This window comes from Eumetopias jubatus, unplaced genomic scaffold (assembly GCF_037043125.1).
Source record: "Eumetopias jubatus isolate StellerSeaLion01/CBP00866 unplaced genomic scaffold, mEumJub1_p1.0 scaffold_16, whole genome shotgun sequence".
Lineage (NCBI taxonomy): Eukaryota > Metazoa > Chordata > Mammalia > Carnivora > Otariidae > Eumetopias > Eumetopias jubatus.
Window position 1 is genome coordinate 2,434,833 of NW_028274822.1, and position 26,112 is coordinate 2,460,944.

Here is a 26,112-nt window from a genome sequence, read left to right on the forward strand (position 1 = left end):
CTTTCCAAAGCTCTTTCACATGGTGTGACATCCTTAGGCCGTGGGTTGGCATCCAATCCAACATCACCTCCCGTTGAATGCATCTCCTCAAAATAAACGTGAAGTGTGGCCACTGCTGTTGTCCCCAGGTACACCCTCCCCACGCCAGCCAAGGCTCCTTGAAGAAGGCCCCCGTGGACTCCACTCCTAGCTCGCCTCCAGCCCGCAACCAGAGAAGCTTTACCAAACACAAGTCCGGGTCCCTCTTGGGGTGGACGCGGAAACTTCCTTCCCTTCTAAGGTCCTACTAGTGGCAAGACATTCCCTCTCTCCTGTTTTTGCTTTGTACTGTGTTGTGTTTGCTGGAGCTAGCCAGACTCCGTGTTTGATGCTTCATGCCGATGCGAGCTTCCCGGGATGTCCTAACAAAGTTCCACAACCTCACAGTCCTGGAGGCCAGAAGTCCAAAATCAAGGTGTGAGCAGGGCAGTTTCCCTCTAGAGGGTGCTGAGGGAGGATGCTTTACCGCCCCCTCCCCCAGCTGTCGGTGGCCTCCATGGCTTGTGGCTGCGATACTGTGACCTCGTCCCCCCTCCACAAGACTCCTCTCTCCGTACCCTGGGTCTAGAGTTCCCTCTGACAAGAACACAAGTCATTGGCTTGTGCTCACCACAAGCCAGCATGACTTCATCTTAAGTGACATCTGCAAAGACCCTATTTCCAAATGTGTTCCCGTTCACAGATGTCGGAAGATAGGACTTAAACATCCCTTTTATCAACCCCACGATATTGCCAAAATGACCTCAACTAATACAAAATAAAATGTCATTCATTTAATCAATAAATAAAATTAAAAACAGATCCTGTAGCTCCCGAGTTGAAGTGTCCAGAGGCTTTGCTGCCCTGAGACGGCACCAACCCTCTCAGGATGGCACGTGGGGCCCTGAACGACAGACCCTCGTTCTTCCCGAGGTCCCCTGGCTGCCCCAGCGCTCACTCCCTCCCCCTGAGAAGCTCGTCCTCCTGCCCACTGGACGGCCTCTAACCTGGACACTCCTGCTCATCTGCTGGGTGGCTCTAATATCACGAGAATTGTTTTTAACAGATATGATGGAGTTTGCACCCTTATGGAAGTGTGTCATCTTCACAACTGTGCCCTTGGGAAGCCATATGCTCAGGATGCTGCTCAAAATATTTTGAAGCCCCTCTTTTCGAATTGCCTTCAAAGACGTCTAAAGACAAAGTCGTATCATTTTTAACTCAAAATAGTATCAACACGTCATCTCTCTTACCTGTCCTTCAAGAGACAAAGGTTTGTCACTGCCAAGGATTGTCACAAGATTAGATCTCAGAACTAATGAATATTTTCAAAAAGTAAAAACTCCCACAAAATAAAAAGGCAAAAACAAAAACATTTTTTATCAACTCATATCACATGTAGCTTATTTTCCAGAATTTTTACAAAACACTAAGAAAAAGGCCAATAAACTCATAGAAAAAAAATGGCTAAAGGCCCTGAGCAGATAATTCATATAAAATGAACTAATCACGTGGAAGGAAACTGAATTCACACACGCACAGTAGCACCTCCCCTGGGGGGCTGGCTCTCTCCTCCCAGATCCACACCGGAGAAAGCTCTACTCTGAGGCACGAGTAAGGCAATTTGGCAACATTATCCACATAGTGTACACACTGTTGGTTTGCAAACTGGCCCAAGACTCGGAGGGCGGGAGAGACCAAAGGACGGGGCAAGGCACCCCAGATGAACAGGTAACAGGTGTAAGGGCCAGGGAACCTACCTACAGGGCCTGTCCTGGGCCCCAAGGCAAGGAGGTCTCCAATTGCCACGTCTTCAAGTTTGCAGAGAAACCTTAAGAGGGCTCAGCCACATCCAGATGTCCTCCATACCGCGTTGCTCTCTCAAGGCTGCCCCCCGAAACAGCTCCTAGCGGTAAGCAGAGCAGAGAGTCCAAAGGCAGTGCAGGGCTGGCCGGCCAAGGTCAGCAGGTGGTCACCCTCCCAATGACCCCCCAACACATCAGCCAAGGTCAGCAGGCGGTCACCCTCCCAACGACTCCCCAACACATCCCTGTGACCCAGGAATGGGACCACAGATACATTTACGTGGGCATAAAATGACTTAGGTGCAAGGTACTTCTTTGCAGCTTACTTGTTACAGAAGATTGGAAGTAACCTAATTGGCTCCCTGTGGGACTGGCCGATTAAATGATGCTTCATTCATAAAACCAAGTTCTATTCAGAAGTTGAGAAATTAGTATACAACTCGAGCACTAATATATGACTAAGTGTAAAAAGGCAGTGTGTAGAGCAGCTTATAAGTTCTGTATTATGTATATAAACTGTATGTGGTGTAAAGGGGCAGAGAGTGTATAGACATATAACACATACAGAAGCAACCCCATAGCCTGGGCTTCAGGAAAACCTTCCAGAAACTGATGATGTAGCTGCTGCAGGGCGATGCCCAGGGAGAGCTTGTGCCTCAGGCGCTGGAGCCCATGAGCACAGATCCAGCCCCTGCTGCGGGCACTCACCACCCCTGCTGTCTTCTGGGGCCTTGGACTTCATGACACAGACCATTCCCAGGCAGGCTTTCCACAGGATGGCTTCCAAGAATGCTCTAAACAACTTCACAGGTTTCTGATTATTTAAACAATCTCCCTTGGTCACCATAAAGGTGGCATTTATAATTTTTACGTTACTTTTTCTAATTACACGTGTTCCTCTAATGTTCCCCCGTCTAGATGTAGAAATCATCGCGAGGAGAAAGTCTTACGTCTTCCATTGCTTATTTGGCTTCCAAGCAGCAATAAAATAAATGACCATGGAAGTACCTTTTCAACTATTTCTCATAATGATGTAATTAAACTCAACAAGATTGAAAAATATATCCCCTAAACAGGACCTTATGCTTTTTGAACTATACCCAAGGATTCAGAAATATTTTATGATATGCTACTTCTGTGTGTGTGTGTGTGTGTGTGTGTGTGTGATTCCAACTTCTGATGATTTTGGGTGTATATTCCAAATCCAGTAGTGTCAGGCAACACATTCTTATAAATCATTTTCCAAATATAAAATTACAAAAGTTTAACTCAAATATATTCTATTGTTTCATTTACAAATATTTACAAAGGGTTTACAACATGCTACAAAAAAAGACCCTCTTAGACCTATTCTTAAAATGAAAATGAAGAGAGAGAAATAGAAGTAAATAAGAGTAACCAAAAACAAAATCTCAATAATCATTCAGCCTTATAGTGGTCTAGTTATGGAAAACACTTTCCCACTCTTCCACTTTTTTTAATTGCCCCATTTCATGGGTCTCCAGGCATTTTCCAGCTAATTTACGATGGCCAGGAGGTAAGAACCAGACAGCTATTCCTCAAAGTAGCTCAAGTAAAACTGGGTTTTCTGAACAGATGCAGAGTACCTAGCAACCAAATCTGTGATGAAGCTGGAGCCCTTGACAAGCGGACATTTCCTGCTGAAAGGTCTGTCCTTGCCCTCAGCTGGACGCAGCCAGGCCCGCCTGCTCAAGACCTCTGGGCCTGCCGGCTCCTCTCCTCCCTACTCTGCACACTAGCTTTCCCTGCCCGTTCCCAATCTCTGTCTTCGAGACCAGTGCCCCACTGAGGTGCTGTCCCTACCAGCCAGAGCCCTTCCTCTGTGACCACAGTCCCCTGAGAGAGACCCAGAGGGCGCCGGGCTCCGCCTAGACCAGGACGCAGAAGGCCCCTCAGCCCGGGCTCTCTGCAGGGTCGGGAAGCTCGGGTGCCTGGAGTGTTGCAGGTACAAGGTGAAGCAGGTGGGAAGGAAACGGAAGACAGCATGCAAATCAGTCAATATATCCTCTGCAAAACCCAAGGTACCCAGAAGGGTGATTCCAGAAATCGGTGTTTGCTTCAAGAGCATGTGGACATGTTAAAAGGTGTGACATATTTCCGAGCACATATGATCTTAGATTGCCCCGCTTACGAATTTTTAATGATTAGCGGTTATCTTCAGAGCAAGTCTCAGAGCCCTCGACGGCAGTGATCTTCCTGATCTTCCTGTTCTTACCTGTCCAGGCTCGGGTCACGAGACGTCTTGCTCCCCGCCGCACTCTCCCTCCCTTCCAGAACTTTCTACCTCCTGTAGTTGTTCTTTGCATCATTAGCACTTACTGTCACCTAGTTATGCCGAAACACTTTTGTTTCTAGGTTTTCAAAAGCACTTGCGGTCAGGTTTATTCTGGATGAAACAGGGAGGTGGGAATGCAAGAGGGCATGCAGCACCGCGGCGCTCACAGCGAGCCCGGTTCCGACAGGCGTGTGGCCCGCGGGTGCCCCTTCCTCCCCGCTGGAGGAATCAGGTCAGGAAAGATTCGAAACTGGTTCCTGCAAAATGAAAGTAGTTAAGAGCTTCCGTGTCATTGGCCCCTCCTGTGGCATTGGCATGATATCATGAATCAAAGCTTTATAATCAAGTTACAATGTTATAATGTCAGACTTTCCATCATCCGCCAGCAGAAAATTGTGTTTTGGGGGAAGGCAGGAGACGACCTTTCAGATGCTCCGGGTTCCAACTGTATTCTGCATTTGTGTAAGGCTGCGCTTGGCTGCACCCGTGTTGCCATGAGAGGTTATATTGCACAGATGAATAAACTGCGTTTTTCATAAAACCGGTGATGATTGCATCTGCCAAGGCAGGACTGCACAGCCACACATCAACACACATCTCGTACAAAGTTCCACAATGAGCCAGAGATGATGCAATAATTTTTGTAGAACAGCATTTGAAATTTTGCTTTTATCTACATTTTTTATAATAGTCAGCAGAGAACTGATTGCATCCCTCCCCGAAGAGAATAATTTGGCATTTTAAAGAAGTTCAGAGGCACACATTAGCACAAAAAACACATCACGCTTCAGCATGTCGGGCACACACATCTTCAAGGCCGCTTCCCGGCACTTTGTCTCTCAGCTCTTGCAAATGCTGCTATTTTTTAAAAGCATCCAGATGTCTATCCTAAAGGCAATTATTTCCTTAAAGCTCCTAAAGAGTTGGAGACAAACAAAAAATACATTTTAACATTTGTATGTTTATCCCCCAGCCATAGGAGTTAAACATTAAATTCACCAGGACTCTGAAAGTTGTAGGGGAAAAGGCCTATGTATAAATTCAGTCACTGACAGTAGGAAGTCTGCCGAGACTCCCGCATTCTCTCTGGAAGCAGGTCAGTGCCTCCATGAGTTTCTACGTCTGCTTGGCTAGTCTACATCATCTAGCTGTTCAGACAAATACTAATCTAGCTGTGTCCACACGGGTATTTTATAGACATGCTTAATGTCTTCTATCAGTCACCAGTAAAAAGACTACCCTTGAGAATGTGGGTGGAGCTCATCGTATCAGCTGGAAGCCTTCGGAACAAACACGGAGGTTTCCTGGAGAAGGAATTCCAGCCCAGCCTGCAGCATCGGCCTCTGCCCGGGGCCCCAGCCTGCCGGCCTGCCCTGCAAACTCTAGACTGAACGGGTCTCCACGGTTTGTGATCCACTCCCTGAAACGAACTTTGCTGCAGATGGCAGATGGACCGACCCATGCATAGACATCTCCCCTTCATATTGGTTGTTTCTCTGGAGAACCCTGACTAACCACCTTCCCGTACTGGAATAGTAATTAATGTATAACCCACATCTGACAGTTTTTGCAAGGACAAAAGCCCCGTGTATGTATTTAGATACATTGTCTTAATGAACAAATTCTTTGTGGCATTAGATCAGTTTTTTCCAAGCCATAATCCTAAACAAATTGCCTGAGTGACTAAAGTGGCAAGAGGCAGCAGGACAGCTGGCAAAGGGCTTTTATTATTTCCAGGATAACCTGAAAGATGCGATTCCTTGTGACGGGGGCTGTGTGCTCTACCTGGCACAGTCAGAACTTTCCAATGCACACACGGCCCAAAGGCGCCAGGTTGATCTGTAGATGCTTCCCCGGATGCTCCTGAGGTATAATGACAGTCTGCTCCTAAATACTTAATCAGCTTTAAGTGCACTTTTCTGCCAGCTTGATTATTATATATTTGTCTCATTTCCCAATTTAGATCATGTAGTTAAAGTTAAACGCACCCATGAAAGAGCGTCATTAACTCTTCGGAAGAGCTCCGCCTGACTGTCTCTAGCTAACGCCTATGAACCCTCTAGATGAAAAGTGGAAGTTGAGAGTCATCTCCAAGGGGATCAACCTGCCGTTTCCTAGAAAATATTATCATAGGAAGAGAAACTGACACAGGTGACAAGTGGCTTCTCCACCAGCCCTCACTCCTCATGGCCCCACCTTCGTTACGTCATACAGCGTGGCATTGTTAGAACAAGATGCTGTGAGTTCTGGGTCTAAACCCATGGTATCCATTACTTCATAAAGGTGTGTTCGAATTATAAATGGAATTACAAATAATTCACCTAAAATGAATGAAGGGAACTTTCAAAAGAATCTTATGGTTTTTATTTTACTTTTCTTTAAAGATTTTATTTATTTATTTCAGAGAGAGGGAGAGAAAGAGTGTGTGAGTGCAAGCATGAGCTGGAGGAGGGGCAGAGGGAGAAGCAGACTCCCCGCTGAGGACGGAGCCCGACGTGGGACTCGATCCTGGGATCATGACCGGAGCCGAAGGCAGATGCTTCACTGACTGAGCCACTCAGGAACCTCTAAAAGAATCTTTTGGTTTTTAAATTTTTCTCTGTAAATCTGGACTGTCGTTGGCTTTTCTCCAAGCAGGGGCCAGGTCAGGTCCGTACTGATAGAGTGAGGACATAAGCCTGCTCGGGGAGGCCGCTGGTATCTGATTCAGGTTAACTGATCATTCCAGCAATATCCATCCCATAATTATTGCCAAGATTCTCATGGGTGCATTTACCTATTTTAGAGTGTTTCACCTGGGACTCTTGAGTAGATTAAGTAACACAAAGTAAAGACTTTTTATTCTTGTGTAACAAGAACACTGTAGTTCTACTGGTCCTTCAAATTTTCCCTCGTGTTTCATACACGTTCTCTTGCCATTCACGACCTCCTCTAATTTTACTCTGCAGATGAGGAAGTTGTGCCTTGCTTGAGGAGAATCTGTGACTCACCTGACGGGATATGATAGATCAGAGGAGTTGAAACTAGGACCTCACCCCCAGGCCGGGGTCCTTCGCTGTCAGTGCGTGTCATACTCTGTATTCTTCTGCCCTGGCGTCTTTCCAAGCTCTGCCCCAGACAGCGAGTGGTTTACATCCCACCTTTGGACTTCCGCTTCAGGACGCCTCCCCCCACCCCGCCCCAGGAGCTCTTCTTTCCCCTTGGACGGCAGAAAACAGGTCTGCACACATATGTCCTCATTCTGTTTGGTATCGAGGTGTTACTCTAGCAACCCACTCTACTCCCGTATACTCGGGTAACAGGGAGGGAAAGGATGGATGCGAGACACGAGGGCACCTTTGCATCAGACTCACATACCAGAAGCAGGCTCCCAGCAAGGCCATCAGCCGGTCCCCAAGCACCACACTGAGTAGGGAAGAGCCAGGCATCTCTTTATGGGTGGAAAATAGGGAAAAACCAGCTGATGATATCCTGCCAAGTAGGAAAAGCAGATTACAAAATAATAATTACAGCACAATTACAATTTTATTCATACCGCACGAATGACAACATTTGAAAGTGAAAATGCATCCTATGCCCGAGTAATTATATCCCAGGAGAATAATAATCTGGAGCTGTTTATTTTTAAAAATGTGTCTCTGCATTTTCTTTTTTTTTTTTAAGATTTTATTTATTTATTTGACAGAGAGAGAGAGAGATTGAGAACACAAGCAGGGGGGCAGAGGGAGAGGGGGAAGCGGACTCCCCATGGAGCAGGGAGCCTGATGTGGGGCTTGATCTCAGGACCAAGACGAAGGCAGATGCTTCACCGACTGAACCACCCAGGTGCCCCATGTCTATGCATTTTCTAACTTTCAACCACAGGCAGGTAGTGCTTGAGTAACACCGTGTGTAACAGGCATTCCGAAGTCAATTCCAGTCACTCCTTGCCCAGTGGTCACTTGTGCAAGCAGTGTCCCACCGTCCCTCCGAGTCCGGGGCGTCAGCGCAGGGACCAGCAGGGATGGGCAGGGACGGCACTGGACCCCCACCTAAGCACTTAGAAAGCTGCTCCTAGTTTGCAAGAGAAGCATCTTGGAACACCCCAGCACCTGGAGGGCACTGTCCACTTAGCCGAGAGACGACACGCCACTGGCGCTCAGCGGCTCACAGTGGTGCGGCCACCGCCCAAGTTCCCGCCACCGACTCCCTTCCCGTGGCACAAGCACTCAGACCCTCTGGTGAGGTATTATTTGTAGACATGTACGTATGTACAGATATATATGGAGAGAAGAGAGGCAGGGAGGAGAGAGAGAGAGAGAAGGGGACCAGAAAATACTTGGAAAGGCAGGCTGAGCCTTTAAGAGCCCCCACTAAATGTTAAAAATGTAACTTCTTTTTAACCTGTGTGTGGCCTCGTCCCATGGAGTTGGACGCCGTACAGCCTTGGAGCAGGTGTGTGCAGGCGACAGGGACAAGGGGCGCGAACGCTCCACCCTGTTCCATGGGCGGTTAGGAGGGACCCACCTGTCCTGACGCGGCTCGGGTGCGCGGGGACACAGGTTCACTCAGGGAGGAGTTCGTGCCCCGCGACAGGCTCTCACACTGTCAAGACGGCGAAGCGTCTCTCACTTCACCCCATGATTTCAAGTCATCAGCCCCGAGTTCCTGTGCGGGCGGTAGGCGACATTTCAAAGAGCATGTTCACCCCACTTAAGAGAGTAAGCATCTCGAACACCCTCCAGCGCTCAGTGCTCCCCGGAAACAGGAGGTCGTTGTCATTACCCCTGTCCAACCTTATCAAGCTCTAGCCTCACGGCCTCGATCCAAGTCTAATCTGTTGGCCTGGTTGTGAACACTCCCTGCGATTATTCCACTAACAGTTTTTATTTCTGGCATGTATCAAAAATGCACGGCAGACACTCAGTCTTTACAGGGTGCCAGGCCCTGCTTGGGCACCCCACACCCACCATCTCACGTGACCCTTGGGACCATGGGAGGGATAAGCGCGGAACTATGGCCGCCCTTCACAAGTGCAGAGACTGAGTCCCGTACAGGCTAACGAGCTCACCCCAGGTCCCACAGCTAGTTTTGTTGTGGAGCAGATGGCCTGCCTCCTGTGTCCATGCTCTTCCTGTGCTAAAACTCAGCATGTCACTGTGACAAAAATCTTCCTTAAGGGCATGTCCCATGCAAACGTGAGCTGCCGCTGCTCCTGGTGGGGCTGACAGCTTCTTCCTAAACTCACCGGAGTGATGCCATCCCTTCCGGTCATCAGGGATCATGCAAGCTCAGCTGGCCCCACTGGATGGAAGCCCCAGGCTCTCATCTGAAGATTGAATCCAAACGAGGAACATGAGCTGCTGGAAGCCCTGAGGAAAAACAACACCCTGCTTCGAAGCCCAGGCAGCAAAGGGGCCCTCGTCACGGCACCTGAGCTGCCACATCCAGCTGTACTCGAAGGTAGCTTCTATCTGAACTTTCTGTGACAACACGCAACGGAGTCCTTTAATTGCTCAAGTCATTCATGTTGGTTTTCTTCTACTTGCACCCAATAAATAATTTGGTCCAGGAGTGCGATGTTGTTACGAGCAGCTTGATACAGAATGAATATGGAACTGGCCACATTGGAGGTGGGCAGTGATTGGCCATCCTTGACCTTTTAAAGCGAGCATGTGTCTAAACGACCTCGGTTGGCCATTGGCACTGGGTGACCGCCAGCCACAGGACTCGGGAATGGCAGGACAATTCCAAATGAGAGAGAGCGTAAGCCCCTCAGGGAATAGATCCTCTGGAGATGGACAGCTGCTGCGGACAGAGACAACCAGACGATGGCTTGGCGCACAGAAAACCTGTCTCCCTGTGGCATGCAATCCAAAGCAGGGGCCCTCTGGGGACCCAGAGCCTTGCAGGGATCTCTCCCCACCCCACCCCCCGCCCCCTGGGGCTGAGCCAGTGTCCGCAGGGAAGCAGGAACTTAATAGAAGGGAAGATGGAGGCGGAGGGGAACAATGATCTTCAAGCCTTTCCCAGGCCACTGGCTCTCCTTCATTTCTGGTCCTGAAGGTGGAGTCTCCGTGGCCTGCAGGGCCACCCCACTGGGCAGGGAGGAAGCGCCCTCCACCTTCTACCTGAGCAGCCCTGAGGCAAAGCACTTAAATGCCAAGTGGAGCCAAGGGAGGGCCTGTTCTAGGAGCAGAGTTCCCGCCCCAGTGAACTCCAGCTCAGAGGCAGTGACTGAGAAGCAGGGCTGCTTGTTACTAAGCAACCAACAGGAAACAAATAGGGCAGAACCCAACTTGTTAAAAAGGTTGTACTGCCAAGAGACTGGAAACCTACAGCGGGTCTCCTCCCCCCCAGGCAAACCCCCGGGCCCTCAGATCTCTCCAGCCAGAAAGTGGCTTCACAGGGTGGTGACGGGAAGGCATCCCCGGCGCCATCCCCGAGGGACCCATGGGCCCAGGCCTGCGGGATGCTCTGCTGGACACACAGCCACTGGGGGCCCCGGGCTGTTCTGTCCACCCCCAAACAGCCAGTGCAGCGGGTTTTCTGCTCTCCTCCTTTCCACCCGAACTTTCATTACAATTCGTCCTTGTTTACCTCTCCTGTGGTCATGGGGACAGCCACAGATCCCCAGGAGCTACCCCCAGATGGGGTGAGAGGGCTTGGCATCACCTGGAGTCCTGAGCTAAGAGCTGGTGTGAGTCTGGGTGAGATCTGGCTTCACTGCATGGGAAGGCGAAGGTGAGTGCATGTGCAGAAGCCCTAAGTGAGCCCTGCCCTCTCTTCGCTGCAGACCTCACTGTCCAGAAGCCACGTCCCCTCCTTCAGTGAAGGCACCCGGATACCAGCTCCAGAGGCACGTGCACTCCCAGAAGCTGCCCCCCATGCCTTGGCTCAAGGAATCCCACTCCCCTGGTTCAGGCCAAGGGTGGTCCCAAGAGTTAAAGTGGTCCCAGCCCACAGCTGCCCTGGACTTGCAGGGCGCAGCTGGGAGCCCTGGAGCTGCGAGGAGCTGCTCTGTGGGGCAGTGAGGGGAGAAGCTCACCAGGGATGGAGCTGACTGTGAGGAATTCAGAGACCAGTGTCCTGGTCCGGGCATTGGATCTGCCGGGACACCCACACTTTCACCCACATGGGAGGATACGTTTTCCTTCTCCTTTAGACATGCCCTTGGATCCCGGCTGGGCGCTGGCTAGCCAAGTGACCTGGGAAGGTTGCTGCACTTGGAGGTGCAGGGGAGAGTGAGATGGTGGGGAACCTGAAGGGTCAGATGCTTCCTAGGCCCGTGTGGGCCCTGGGCGCTCTGTGAGACCCTGCCCAGGTGGACAGGACGCCGGCAGGGGCGGGCGAGGGCCAGAGGGCCGCAGCAGCAGGATGCGTGCATTTCTGTGATTAGTAAGGTCAGATCTGAGGACCCAGGATCTTAGGGAAATGTGACATTTCTTCAAGTCTGGGATAGAATAGACTGCTTTTCTTTGTGTAAACTGGATCGTATCTTAGGCTACCATAGAGATAAAATCACCGATGATCCCATATAATCCGTGCTCGTTTGCATTTATTTTAATAGCCTGTGGTACATATCCTCCTGCCAAACAGAAGCAAATTCTATTTTCCTCACCAAAACCGACCTCTGAAATTGTTGATTTTGGTTGCCATAAGAACAGTTATATATAAATGTTTGATCCCAGAGGCAGAAATGTAGATATGCAGATTGATTGAACAATGGTTTGGTTTCTTTCAAATCACCAGTTAGTATCGAATATTTTAAGATGTAACATAATTAAAAGTCACGAAGAATACTCACTCATTCCAGTAAAAACTCCTGGGTGTCATTTCCCTTGCACAATTTAGCCAAAAGCTTCAAATACAAGATCGTATCCCCATAACGGGTGGTGGTGAGCATGTTATAAAACAGACTTGCAAGTGGCAATGTGTCTTGAAGGCTAATGGATTTATAAAGTGTGAAACAACCCTAGTCCCACCTCACTAGGATTGTGAAGAAATGAAGTCACAGTCACAGGAACAGGGGGTCCAAGGGCCCGGGAGAGATGCACCGGGGGCTGGGGCCCTCCTGTTTAATGAGGGCGTTCACCTGCCAGGACCACAGACCACAGAGGGGCTGCTGGGCGCTCATGCAGCTGAAACGGCACGGCCCCTCCCCAGCCCCCTACCTCGCTGCATTCCTATTCTTCTGTTTCTTAAAAAGGGTTCCCAAATTTTATGAGCATTGGGCCCCACAAAACGTGTGCCCATGAGTGTAAGAAAATGTTAAAAGAGGGACATTTACAGTCCTTGAGGAGCACTTCCAAACAGGAATGTGGGCAGCTAGGCGCCCTTCTCTCCAGAAGGTTCTGTCTGTGTTCCAACAGGCTGTCCTTTCTCACATCCTGAGGAATAACCATCTCTTGGCTCCTCTGGCTGCCCCCACCTTGCCCCCAGTTGCTTCACCCCTTTAGCGAACTCCCGGAAAGGAGGGTGTGCAGGTGCTGTCTCCGATTGCCCCCAACACTATTGCCCCCTACTCCAGTCAGGCTGTCACCCCAGTCCTGGCAAAGGTGACCCAAAACCTCCATGCCCCTAAGCCCAGGAGCCCCCACAGAATGTGGCCCCCTCCCGAGAGTCCTCGGGTGGCTCCGCCTCTCACCTGCCCCATCTGTAATGTCAGGTGGAGCCTCAGCAAATGCCTCCCCCAAGCTCCCACCCAGATCCCCCCTCTCTATTAAACACACCGACTCAATCTCCACTCAGACACCAAAGAGCTGTGTCCAAAAGAGGGCTCCTGACCGCTCCCTTGTCAGTGGCAAAGTCATTCCTCCAGCTGCTCACACCCTCTGTGGTGTGTCCGCAGGCTCGATCTCCCATCTCTTTTCCTAACATGCTCCCTCCACTGCTCTCTCCTCTAGCCACAGTGGGCTCCTAGGATTTCTTGACCAATTAGTTCTGCCCGCCCCAGGACCTTTGCACTTGCTGTCCCCATTTCCTAGAATGTGCTCCTGCACCCCCACCCCCGAGATATCTACATGGCTTGCTTCCATCAGCACTTGCTCTCCCCCTTCCCTGTCTTATTTTTCTCCTTGATTCTTCTTTATAAGGGTCAGGTCCTTATCTTCCTCAGGCAGCCTGCTTACATGGCCCTCTGTCTACCCGTGATCTTTCTGTTGGGTGAGCTGTTGAGTTCCATGTTCATGCACCTCATCTGGTGTTTGTGACCTGAGCAGAGTCTATCCACATACTAACTGGAATTTATGGTGAAACAGTCAACATTCAACCCTATGCAGGTAAATTATCTGCTTTATGAATATCCCCAGCAAATTGTTAATTACAAATCAGGATGAAAATGAGGTTCAGTCCTTGTCTACACAAAAATATAATTACAAAGGTAAGTCTGTTGACAAGGAAACTAAAGTAAACTCAAAATGCATGCAGTCTGATCTACTGGAAATTATTTAGATTGATTTGTTTACTTCCTTTAGCTTCAGCGGTAAGCTGAAGTTTACTTCCTTCGGCAGTAAGCTGAAGTTTAGCTCCACTGAACAAAAATTACTGAGTGTGTATCACGCACAACATATTGTGGAATTTGCTGCCACACGAAGTTATCTGAAGTGTACGAGGGTCGGAGGGAATTGGAATTACGATTTTCTCAGAAATGTCAAAGAGACAATGAGGCTTGGCTCATTTCTCCCTTACTTGTCAAAAGACCCCTTTCAATTTTATTCAGCAAAATGAACCTCTGTATTTTGTTAAAGGTGTGTGGCTGTCTCTAAGTAACGCATGAGGTGCCGACCCCCACCTCCGCCTCCAGAGGGAGGGGACGTCCCTGGGACTGGACCTTCTGAATGCCGATCCATTGCTCTACTGCACAGTCTTCCTCACATACACTTTCCTTGATGAACTCCTGAATGTGAATTTGGGGGCACTCTATTCCCACACAACAACATAGTGGAATTTTATAAATACTTTAAAAAGAGTTGTAACTGGCAAGCCTGACGTTTGCAGAGACGACCTACTCACCGTGGGACTCCCCACAGCCCAGCCTTCACTCAGGTCTGCAGGGCAGGACCCAGGCCCTCTGCGGCCCACTCACCCCAGGAAGAAGCAAAGAGACATCTGTGGGGAGGAGAAGCTGTTTGTGATGCCAAAACAGGCATCCAAATGGAGCGCGGTTTCTGGGTTGCCCTGGCCTGACCTTTAAGAAGTTTGGCGTGGGGGGTGGGGGGTGGGCTGTGATGAGTGGTTTGAGTCAGGGACCTGGGAGCTTCCCGGCTTTGATTCACTGCCCTGTGCGCCCACAGCGAGCGTCTGACTCCCTTACTCCCACCCTGTTTACCCATCTCTGAAGGCACGAAGCAGAAAAATTAGGAGGTTTGGCACAACCAGCATCCCCTTTCCCTGCTGACCCCCATTCAAAGTTGGGAATATCGTGTTCTCTCCTCTCACCGGCCTCTTCTGAGGACAGGATCAGGTTCAACACTTCTATTACCTTGGACATACTTCTCTTACAATCATCTGCGTTTGAGCGTGGTTGCTAGATCCCTTGGGAATAGGAGGGCAGCTGGTTTGGGCAGGGAACGCTGGCACTGCACACAGGTGGCCCAGGGGACAAGGGCTCTCCGCCTCTTGCCAAACCAGACTTCCCCCTAACTCCTAACATACACCAGTGGGTCCAGGAGGGCTCCAGAGAGTGTCGGATTCAGCTCCGCTGACCGGGAACCTGAGTCAGGAAGGACGCCAGCATCTCGGCTCTCCCCCCTCCCTCCTGCTTTCCCGCTGCCGGGAGGAGGCCAAGAACACAGGGAAGAGTCCATGGGACCACCAAACCTGTGCGCCCAGGTGACTAACGTCCCGACAGCAGCTTCCTTCGGATCAAGAGCGTGACACTGCCAGCGGGTCAACAGAGGCTTGGGCGCGGCAGAACCCAGGGCCCGCCCCCTCCCCCTTGGGCATTTTCTGGTCTGTTTTATGTGTGCCCTTTGCCTGCCTCCTCGGGGGAAACGCGCGTTCTCCAGCGGAGCGCCCGTTCATGGTGCTAGGACCCATGCAAAGCTCATCACCTGGGGCTCGCAAAGGTGAGGCTTGGGAGACAGGGGAGCATCAGCCCCGGCACTGAACCGGGGTCGGGGTGGATTCGGGCCAGCAGCCGCTTTGGACTGGGTCCCCATGCTGTGAAATGAGGCGATGTTATCTCAGGTCCCTCGTGGCCATGGCCGGTGAGGGTGGTTTCAGAGGCTAAGCCCCGGGAAAGGGTCAGAGAGCAGGGGTTCTGCGGCGGCCAAGTCCGGCCCCGCCACGCCGGCGCCAACTCTGCGCCCGGGTCCCCGCGCGTCCGCGGTGCTCCGCGTGGCCAGGCGGTCCCCGAGGAGGTCCGGGCGGCGGGCGGCGCGGGGCGGGGCGGCAGGTGGGCGGGCTCCGCTCGGCGGGCGTGTTTACCTGGCTCGCAGGAAGCCCGGGCGGCGGGGGCGGGAGGCGGGGTGCGCGCCCGGCCCTGGAGCTGCCGCCGTCAGTCACCGCCGCGAACCAGCGAGGACGAGCCTCCGGCCCTGGCGGCCCGCGTCTCCCTCTACGGAAGGCGGCGCTGGCAGCTAGCTCCGGGCCCCGGCTGCTCACGAGTGGGGCCCGGGCTGCGGAGAGGCGAGAGCGCGGTGGGTGATCGTGGCTGGGGGTGGGGGTGGGGGGGGTGGGGTGGGGGGGGGGTGGGGGGGGTGGGGGGGGTGGGGGTGGGGGGGGGGTGGGGGTGGGGGGGGGGCGGGCGAGGTGGCCCGGGGCTTTGTTTCCGCGCCCCCGAGCGGGCACCGCGGGCACCTGGGCGGGACTCGGGGCGCGGGGCTGTCCTGGGCAGCGGCGCAGGTGGCGGGCAGGTGGCAGCCCGAGGCCTCCCTGCGAGTGGGTGGGCGCGGGTGTAGACGCCGGTCTGCGGCGGCGGGCGCTGGAACTCCACGGGTTTCCAGGTGTGGCCTCCGGCCAGGCCCCGAGGCAAGGTCTCGGGAAGAGCGCGCGGCCTAGGGGTGGGGGTGGGGGTGGGGGTGGGGTTTAGGGGTGGGAGGTGACAAGGGTCGAAAGAGGCGGCTCCGGGCGACATGGAGATGGGTGCTGGGGGCGAACCGAAGGGCAGGCTGGGGGTCCCTGCCAGTTCGAAGTGTTTACTAATTCCACGCGCTGAGCCCCGCGGACGCCCCCCCCGGCCCCCCCCCACCCCGGAACGAAGCAAGTTTCCCTTTGATCACTGGGGGGCGGCGACTGGAGACTTGCCTGGCTTCCGCCTTCGCGGGGCCTGTCCCAGCGCCAGCGCGTGCTGCCTGCAGCCCCTTGCAGCCGCCTGCGCCCACCTACAGCCGCCTGGGTCCACCTGCAGCCACCTGCGCGCCTGGCGCCTGTGACCTGGCGGCGCGCGCCCCTCCTGTGCCCGACGCCGGGGGTGGAGGCCCCCAGGGTGTGTGTGTTCTGCCGTCACTGCGCTAACCACCCACCCCACCCCCCCACCCCACCCCACCCCCCCCACCCCACCCCACCCCCCCCACCCCACCCCACCCCCCCACCCCCCCCACCCCCCACCCCCCCGCGGTGGCCCTGGGTCTTGTGGGATGCTGGTGTGGCAGCTCCAGGTTTCTTTTAGGATCCACTTTTGCCTTCTGTTTCGGAAGATAGATTGGGGTTTGCAAAACATTTAAGTTTCTTTGGGGATCTCAGTAAGACTCTGGCAGGAAGTAGGCGCGTTCTGGTTCCTGTTCTCTGTTTTCCAATTGCGACAACGTGAGAATCAACAACATGTGTGCAGTTCAACTCTGCATCCGTGGCAGGCGCATGAGGTGGCTGGGATGTATGCTGAGGGGTGTAAACATGGTTCAGGGGGGCCTCTGGCTGACCCAGCAAGGGGCACCCACACTGGGCTAGAAAGAGTTTTTCAGAGGAAGGGAACTGTAGCGAGCACCCTATCTAACACCTGTGGTTATTTGAGATTTTAACTCACCAGGGTCAGAGGGACATTTTACAGACCATGGCCCACAATTCAGGGGGTGGCTTGGGACCACAGGCTCACTGGCGGGTCACTTGTGGGTGGTGGCGGGGCCCCCTCGGACATTACTGCCTGGTGCCGGGAGCTGGGGAAGTTGAACAGAGCAGCCCTTCTTTGAAGGGTGGCCCAAGTGACCTGCTGAGGGCCGTCGGCCTGATAATATGTTTCTACCAGACAAGGAAAAGGGCCCATCAATAGTTTTAAGTGGAATAAACAAAAACCTGAAGGGAAGGGATCTAGTTAAAAATTATCATACAGTGTTGATTAGCAAGAACTCTCAAGAATTTAGCTGTTCTGAAATGACTACTTTTATTAATCGGGGTCGAACAAAATCTATTTGGTTCAGATCCACTTTGAAAATCTTTCTAACGTATCACACTTCTGCCCAAAGATGAGAAAGTGTAAGACAAGGTGCTTGCTCTGTGATTTGACATTGAATCGCTGCTTGGTGGCTTGTGAAGGTCGGGTCTTGCTGCCAGGTCCGCGGGGACAGTGACCGCACGGGGGTGGAGGATGTCGTGGGAGGTGGAACCGGCGGCAGCCTGCTCTGTGATTTTCTTGCCACCTGAACTTTTTAAGTGTTTGTCGGATCGTGTGGTCACCAAGAGTCGGGGCAGACAGTTCCACCTCTGGGTTGTGCACGCTGTCCCCTCCAGCTGCAGCCCACGCCCTCCCTTCTCCTTCCCCAAGCCCTTGGCGCCACTCGTCTTGTTCCCCAATTTCTATAATTTCATCATTTCGAGAATGCTGTATAAACAGAGTCATACAATATGCAACCTTTTTTGATCGGCTTTTTCACTAAGTACAATTCTCTTGAGATCTGTTCAGTTGAGTGTATGTTCTTTTTTTATTCCTGAGCGGCTGTGGATGCCCCACCATTCTGGGTTTTTGTTCTGTTTTGTTTTAACCATTCACTCTTTGAAGGGCACGTGGATCGTTGCCACTTTTTGGTTATTGTGAATAAAATTGTGTTGAACATCCACGTACAGGTTTTTGTGTGAGCATAGCTTTCATTTCTTTGGGAAGGCATGCCCAAGAGTACAGTAAGGTAAGCACACGTTCAATTTTATAAAAAACTGCCTTCCTCTTTTCTAGAAGGGCTGCACTATTGCATCCCACCAACAAGGTGGGAGTGACCAGGATGTGCACACAACCTTGACAGCATTTGGCACCATTGCTACTTTTTATTTTAGCTGTTCTATCATGAGATGTGTGGTGACATTGTGATTTTAATCTGCATTTCCCTCATGGAAAATGACGTTGAGGATTTTCATGCATGTGTATGCCATCTGCACACCCTTACAGTGAACAGCCGGTTCGTGTCTTTGCCCATGTTGTAATTGGGCGTTTGGTCTCGGTAATTCTTTCTATGTTCTAGACATTGGTCCCAATGGTTGGCACTCATCTTATGAATAAAACCTTATTTTCCTTCTTTTATTTTCCTTCATTTATATGTCTTCCATCTTCTGCACAGGGTTTTTGATAGAAAGTTTTTCCTTTTGACGGGATCAGTTTACTAATTTTCCCTTTCATGGATTGTGATGGGGGGGATGGTGAGAACTGTCTGCCTAGCCTGAGGTCCTGGAGATTTTTCTCCGTTTTTTTTTTTCTATGTATTATAGTTTTGCATCTTACACCTAAATCTGTGGTCCATTTGGAGTTAACACTTGTATAAAGTGTGAGGTGTACGTTGAGGGCTTTTCATTTTGCTTTGGTTTATTATTGCCTAGGAGTATCCTGTTGCTCCTGGGCTGTTGTGGAACAAAAGATCGCTTCTCACTTGAGTTGCTTTGTTCCTTTGTCAGAAATCGTTTCCACATATTTGCGTGGGTCTGGTTCTCTGTTCTGGGTTCTGTTCCACCCATCCAGGGATCTGTCCCTCCACCAGTACCACACTGGCTTGATTACCTTAGCGGTACAGTAAACCTTAACGTTGGGAAGAGTGGGTCCTCTTACTTTGTTTTTCTTATTAAAATCGTGGTGACCCCTCCAAGTCCTGTGCCTTTCCGCGCAAGGGTTAGAATGGCCTTGTTTATGTCTATAAAACTCTCAATGGGATTTTGATTTCCTTTTAAATTAATTCACATTCCTTAAGAGTGAAGGGGTTAACATTTTCCAAAATAAAAGAAGGAAAATAAGATTTTATTCGTAAGTGATATTAACCAAATTGCATGCTTAGTTTTATAGTAGAGACAAATATAAAAAATATACCAAAAGGCAAGTAATAAAGGGGAAAGAACACGGGAAGACGGGCTACGAGGACAGAGGGCAGAGGTGGGGAATAGGGTTTCTCAGCGTCTGACGGCCTAGTTCATACTACGCCCCACACTTCTGCGCACACAGCCCACCTGTTCACACCTGGAGTCCAGGTGGGTGATGTTGGGGGCACTGCTCCTTGACACCTTTGTCCTCGGGAGGTTAAAGCAGCATTCTGCACGATAAGAGCAACCACTCTGTTCCCCAAGTGTTATTTTATTTTTTATTGCTTTATTAAGCAGGCTCCATGCAACATGGGGCTTGAACTCACGACCACTGAGATCAATACCTGAGCCGAGATCAAGAGTCAGACCCTTAACCATCTGAGCCATCTAGGCGCACCCCAAATATTATTTTAAATAAGGTTTAGTCCTCTGAATCTCTCAAATCAAGAGTTTATTTTTATAGGACATTGTTCTTTCATAATACGTGTATTTTCAGGACATATATAAAATCCATTAAAAGCCCTAGTTACTCTCCCCCTGCCCTGAGACAGATTTGTTTTCTGAAAGGACACAGACAGACTACTGGTGCCCTTAGGGCTCTGGAGGGAGGCTGCACTTCCCGATGGGGAGGCCTGGCCATATGCCCTCTCCGCAGTCCCTGGGCTACGCCCCGAGTCCAGCAGCATCCTGTCCGCGGTTTACACGCAAGAAACCCGAGTTCTCGGGGGGAGCAGGCCTGTCGAGTGACATGTGTGAGGTGTGAGGTCTGAGAACACATGTCCTGAATCTCTCCTCCTTTCAGGCCCCCCAGAACTCATCCTCACACGTCAGAGGCCCCCGGGTCAGGGGATGGAGCTGCCCTCACGCTTCCCAGCCACCCCTGAGTGGTGCCCCCAGGCCCAGGAGCTTGATCCCCCCTGTCCCTTGAAGGCCGCATGAGCACCTGGGGAGTGCGCAGAAACCAGGGGCCTTTGCCAAGCAGCTGCCCTTGGAAGGAAAGAATTACATAGGAAAACAGTCAAATTTTTCACCTGCAGAAACTTGAGAACATCTCTCTTGATGGTGATATGATACACCACATCAGAACGGACACTGGCGTTGAAAAGGAGTCAGTGGCTAGAGATGGTTACAAGGACAGTGGCGCCTTCCAGAGCGTGAGGGGGGTTTCTCTGCGGCCTGAAGCCACAGCCTGCTTAGAGGAAATGAGTTTCTGCTCAGAACCCCTTGGCTGTTTTTCTTGAGGGTGAGATGCTTTTCCTTGGTATGTATTGCAAAGTCGAAAACAAAAATACTTGCAAGAGCCGTTTAGTACATTGTATTAAATACAGTGGTTTTTAACAGCACGTGGATTTTGACTATGCGGTAATGAAGGCTTGGATTTGGTTTATATCTCCCCAGTTTTAAAACCATCTAGCGAACAGTGAGTAGTGATGATGCTTCGTTTGCAAGCAGACGTGACTTGGTTGTACTTGCACGCTGGGTTTTGTTCTGGTCAGTGGTCAACATTCAGTGCCAACCATCTTGACGTTTTGTGCACTCTGAGCGCTCCGCTGCTGGGGCCCACGCTTGCTCATGGAGCCACATCCCACCCTGCAGCCTGGGGCCTGCCAGGGACAGAGCTGTGGCCCACCGCCGTGCTGCCCACTCGGGCACCTGGCTCCCCATCTCCAGCACCCCGCGGCTCCCCATGTCTCCACCGCCCCGCGGCTCCCCATTTACACCACCCCGCGGCTCCCTGTGTCTCCAGCACCCCGCGGCTCCCCATGTCTCCACCACCCCACGGCTCCCCGTCTCCACTACCCCATGTCTCCAGCACCCCACGGCTCCCCGTCTCCACTACCCCATGTCTCCACCACCCCACAGCTCCCCATGTCTCCAGTACCCCATGTCTCCAGCACCCCACGGCTCCCCATCTCCACTACCCCATGTCTCCACCACCCCACAGCTCCTAGCTGGAAGCAGCAGTGCAGTGACTTCTGAGAGTGGGGCTCGCTGAGACATGGCCCTGCCGGTGTGATGTGCCTTCCCGCAGTGATGATTTCTGAAATTCAGAGAATGACTCCTCTGTATTGCAGTTAAATCGGGCAAGGGTTTGATTTTTGTCAGAGGTGGTGGTGAGCATGGTGGCCCCAGTGTTGTAAGTAAGGGGAGGGCCCCTGATGGCCTTGCCCACCGCTGGATAGCCGCCTTGCACAGGTGGCAGCCCTGCCTCGTGGGGTTGGGCGTCGTGGGACCCCCCCTGCCCCAAGGCACCAGCCTGTCCACATCCTACCCTCCCGTCCAGTTAGGAGTGTCTGTCAACGCCGCCTGGCCACTGGGAGTAAACAGCAGCCAAATACAGCACAGCTCCGTCCGCAAAGACCATGTAGACGCAGGAGGCCACCTCCCCACCAACCACCAGCCTAAAGAGACAGGAAGAAAGACTCACTCGGATGTAACCCTTCCTTCCGGAGTCTGACCTGGAAACCTAGAGGCAGAACGCACACAGAAAAAACCTGCCTGCATCTGTTTAGGTGGCTAGTGGGGGGGCACGAGCGGCTTGGTGGTGGGCCAGCCAGCTCCCTGCCACAGCCAGCCAGCCCGACTCCGTGTCTTCTCACGAGGCTGAGGGCCAGGACTGGTGCCTGTTTGCCCTTGGGTGGTCTGCCAACCACCCGCAGACCAGATGAATAAAAATTCATCTGGAATTTTTATTAAATGCAGAGTCCTAGGCCCCCATTTCTGGCACACCAACCACAGTCTCGGGGATCGGGCACAGGAATATGTATTTTAATGAGCTCCCAAGGAAACTCCGAGGACCCCTGCTCTAAGTGGAAGAGGGGAAGGGTGACGCGTGCCAGAGTGTGTGTCATGCCTACATGGGGCTATCCCAGTGCACACGCACATGCTCACAAACATGCATTTGAATAACATCAACAAAATCTGTGCGTTTCACTGATAAAATGACTTTGTGTTAGAAGGAGTGACTCATGGAAGATAAAATTCTATACTTTGATACTTTGATTTGTCTCATTATGTTTGTTGCTCTGTCCACATTCAGAGAATAGCATCGTTGTCCTGCCTGGTAAGTGTGAGCATCTTTAACAACGATGCTCGTATTCTTCATCCATATTCTCCCGTATCGTTGAAACCTCACATTTTTGCTAAACTTGCTACGAAAGCAAACAGTACAGAGCTAGGTTGCAGGCTTCCCAAATACGGCAAATGCATGATTAGTTTTTTAAAATCCATTGACTGTGATGTGCAGAATGCTCCGCTCTGGGTTTCTAGGTACACCAAGATAAAATGGGTGTAGCTCTTGCCTGAAGGGCCCCTCTGTATTATTCGGGGCCTTAGAAGCACACAGACAGGTTTCCCTCGGCAAAATGTCTGCTCAAGGCCCCGAGCTGCATGCAGACAACTATGCAGTGGGGGGACCACCCCGCGGGGGGAAGGAGATGAGGTAGTGCTGTGCAGGGAGGTGGCCTCTTCCCTGGACCCGGTGCACTCCCCAGGCCTCCCACCTCCCCCAGCAGCCCCGCCCTGCTCCCTGTGGCCCTGTGTCCTACTTCCTTACAAGCCTGCTCATTCCCAGGTTGTCTGTCTCCAAGATGCCCAACTTCCCTGCTCAGCTTTTAGCAGTAGCGGCTCTGATCTCTGTTTTGGGAGCATTTTGCTTACAAGGTGCTTAAATGTTCCATCATGCACGTGCGTTCTGGGAAACTTAAAATATGGTTTATGTGCCTTGGTGTCATTGGTGTCATTTATGTGCCTTGGCGTAGCGTGTGGGGCTCATATTTGTTGCATCCACAGATGGATGAGTTCTGCTGTGCCTAATCATCCTCATACAGCTGATGCATAGCAGGGTCTGGACTTTACAGAAGGGGTATGCCCGAGTCTGTTCTTCATCAGTCAGAAGAATGTGGGACATGACTTATTTGGCTTACTGTGCTGCTGTAGAAGACCAGATAAATTAAAGCAGGAATTTAATAAAATAAATATGATGCTTATATTTTAGGAACTAGGTTTCTGTTTGTGTGTGTGTGTGCGTGTGTGTGTGTGTGTGTGGGTGCAGTGGGGGTGCTCTGGTTGTTTTTATTCTGGTTCTTTAAGTGTCTGAAAATGTAATAACCTTGGAATAGAGGAGACCAAGGATTTATGAAGTGTGAACACCAGCTGCACTTGTCTTCCCAGAAATATAAAGAGGATAAATCAAATGTCAGAGGCAGGCAGAATGCATCTGCAGCTTCCATACATCATGTTATATTGCTCTCTGAAAGGTGGTATCGTCCCAAAAGGGAGATGATGATTCTTTTATTCTGTCATTATTTCCGTATGTCAGGACTTACTTTGGAAGAGAGAGGGATTTAAACCAGATATTGAAAGCTGACCTTATTCATTACTGACTCGTTGTGGGGAATTGTCCTGTGAAGGGAGACGGAAGTGCTCAGACCTGGCGGAAAACTTCCTGGAAATGCAGGGAAATGTTACGGTTAAAGCCACATTAGCTAACAGTCCTAACACTAAATGGAAATATATATATATATACAAATATACATTTACAGAGGATTAGCAACACCTAAATAAAGTGTGCTATAGGAAAAGTACATTTTAATGTGAAGGTAGATTAAAACTTGGACAGAATTTCAAACCAATCCCAAAAAAAAACCCCAACTAAATTCGCTCGTGCAGATAGAGAAGGTCCCAGGTGGTGGTTTCGTGAGGGTTGCTGTGACGCAGTCATCTCAGAGCCTGAATCTCTGAGACTGAACTTCACTTGCTTTCATGACATGGGCTCAGACAGGAATTTGAAGAATGTACCCTGGACTCAACCCACAGGGCTCGCCCCTGACCTCCTTCAGTGAGTGACACTTCATGACCATGACACCTGTCATCAGGTGGGAGCCCGGAGGGTGGCTGCTCTGGGCTCCACATCCCAGGATCTCCCCTTCCTCTTCTTAGCGTCATCTTCCTGGTCACTTGCTCTGGAGTACTCTGCGCAGACCAAGCATGGCTTTCATGACGAATCACGGGCATTTGGTAGTGTCTGATGGAGGCCTAGGGAAGGCAGATGTGACAATGTGCAGAGGGAAAAGCAGGTGAAGCCCAGGCCCCACATGGTGCCCGTGGGCTTCAGGAAAGAAGGAAAAAAACACCAAGCCGAGGTCTTAGTGCAGCTTCAGCCATGGGCCTGACTCGTGCATAGATGGTCCCTCCTGAGTTCCCTGCCCAGGGAGGCAGGCTGCCCTCCACCTGAAGGCCAGTCAGCTGTGCCAGGGACTCTGCTTGGACTGACCTGGTCTCAAGTGTTTCTATTTAACAACATTTGGACAAACGTTTATTAAAGTATAATCTCTAAATTAGCACCTTGAACAGGTAATTAATTCAAGTACAACACCCCCCCACACACCCAAATCTACTAGTGAATTGTTTCTACATGTTGTGACCCAGATCTGTTGTAGCCGGTGATGGGTGAGCTGAGCACAGGTGCATCCTTCCTTGACCCCGGGTTCTCCCCGCCTTCTGAAGGGCAGAGTGCCCGACTCCATGCTGGATCCCCTTATCGGCCTCATAGGAGTCTGCGTTTGCCCTTGACCACGGCTTCACACAGCGCATGTGGGGCAGGCAGCTGCCCCTGGGCCCCCAGCCGCGGGCTGTGCGTCCAGTACCAGGGCAACCACAGCTGGTCCCTGTGCAACCAAGCATCACAGGTTTCGGCCTGGAGCTGAGGGCAGGGACCTAGGACAGCCCAGCCATCTACCCACACTTCCTATCTGCGGGGTCCTCGGTTCCTTCTGAGCAAGGGCTTCTGTGTTCAGGTGGGACTCTGCCCCTAGAGGGGCCTTCAGGGTCCCGGATCTTCAGCTCTCCTCTCGGTACCCCAGGCTGGACGGACCTCGGCAGCTCCATCCAGCTCTGCCGGTCCTCCTGGCCACTCCCACCCCTTGGGCTTCCCCGTGGTTCACGTGTGGCTCTGGTTGGGTGTGACGCCACAAACCAAGAACGGGTCTCCAAGCACGGACGTGCTGCTCATGAGTGTGTGTGTGCGTGGCAGGTGAGCACATGTGGTTGGTTGGGGTAGAGGGGCTAGCTTCATGGTTACTTCCGTTTGCTCCCAGTCACTTAACAGGTATTTACTGAGCACCTACTATGTACCGGTCACTGCCATGGTGCTGGCGACAGAGCAGCACACAAACTAAGGGCCCCACCTTTGTTGTAGGGCCGTTACACCTGCTCCACCTGAAGACAGAGGTCTGGCATGGGCTTCTCTTTCCTGTGTGTACCCTGTCTCACTCTGTAAGGGGTTTGAGGCAGACGCAGGTCAGGTTAGGTCTGAGGACAACCCCCCTCAAAGCGACAGGCTGGAGAACACGTGAGGATGTCGTCCTAGCGTCCTAGAACTCAGAAGAGGGAGAGAGACAGCATGCACGTGTGCAGGGGTGTGCATGGGCGTGTGCACACTTGTGTGGGTGTGATAGAGCCCGGCTCCTTTTGCCCTGCTCCCTCGCTGCTCCTTCTGGTGCCGAGCAGACACTCCAGGAATGAGTTTTCATAGCATCTCGTCCTGGACTTGGCCTCTGGCTTCAGGAAACCAGCTGTCACAGTCTGACAGGACGTGGGCGGCTTTGCTTAATCTTTGTCGGGGAATGCTTACGTCGTGTGCAGAGCCGGCGCTCTCCGAAGCAGAGTGCTCTCACTGGCTGCTGGGCCCCGAGCCAGCCTCCTCCAGCCCCTCGCTTCCCCAGAAGGACGGCAGGTGGGGCTCCGAGAGGCCAGCTGACCTGTGCAAGGCTGCTTCGCAGCTGGAGGCCGATGGGACGG

At 51.7% G+C, this 26,112-nt stretch overlaps 1 protein-coding gene and 1 long non-coding RNA gene across 2 annotated transcripts in view; one reads left to right on the forward strand and one right to left on the reverse strand.

The window, feature by feature from the left end:
• Nucleotides 1-4,773: 4,773 nt before the first annotated feature.
• Nucleotides 4,774-9,986, reverse strand: LOC114208807 (uncharacterized). Its single transcript, XR_003609144.2, has 4 exons — nucleotides 9,347-9,986; nucleotides 8,626-8,766; nucleotides 7,477-7,590; nucleotides 4,774-5,034 (listed from the first exon to the last, which is right to left on the reverse strand). It is a non-coding gene; the product is annotated as an uncharacterized LOC114208807 (long non-coding RNA).
• A 5,663-nt stretch (nucleotides 9,987-15,649) lies between these two features.
• Nucleotides 15,650-26,112, forward strand: part of MBP (myelin basic protein) — a 116,790-nt gene continuing 106,327 nt past the window's right edge. The window contains exon 1 of the mRNA XM_088019538.1: nucleotides 15,650-15,740. The gene's annotated coding sequence lies outside the window, so the exon portion shown is untranslated. The remainder of the gene's footprint in view (nucleotides 15,741-26,112) is intronic.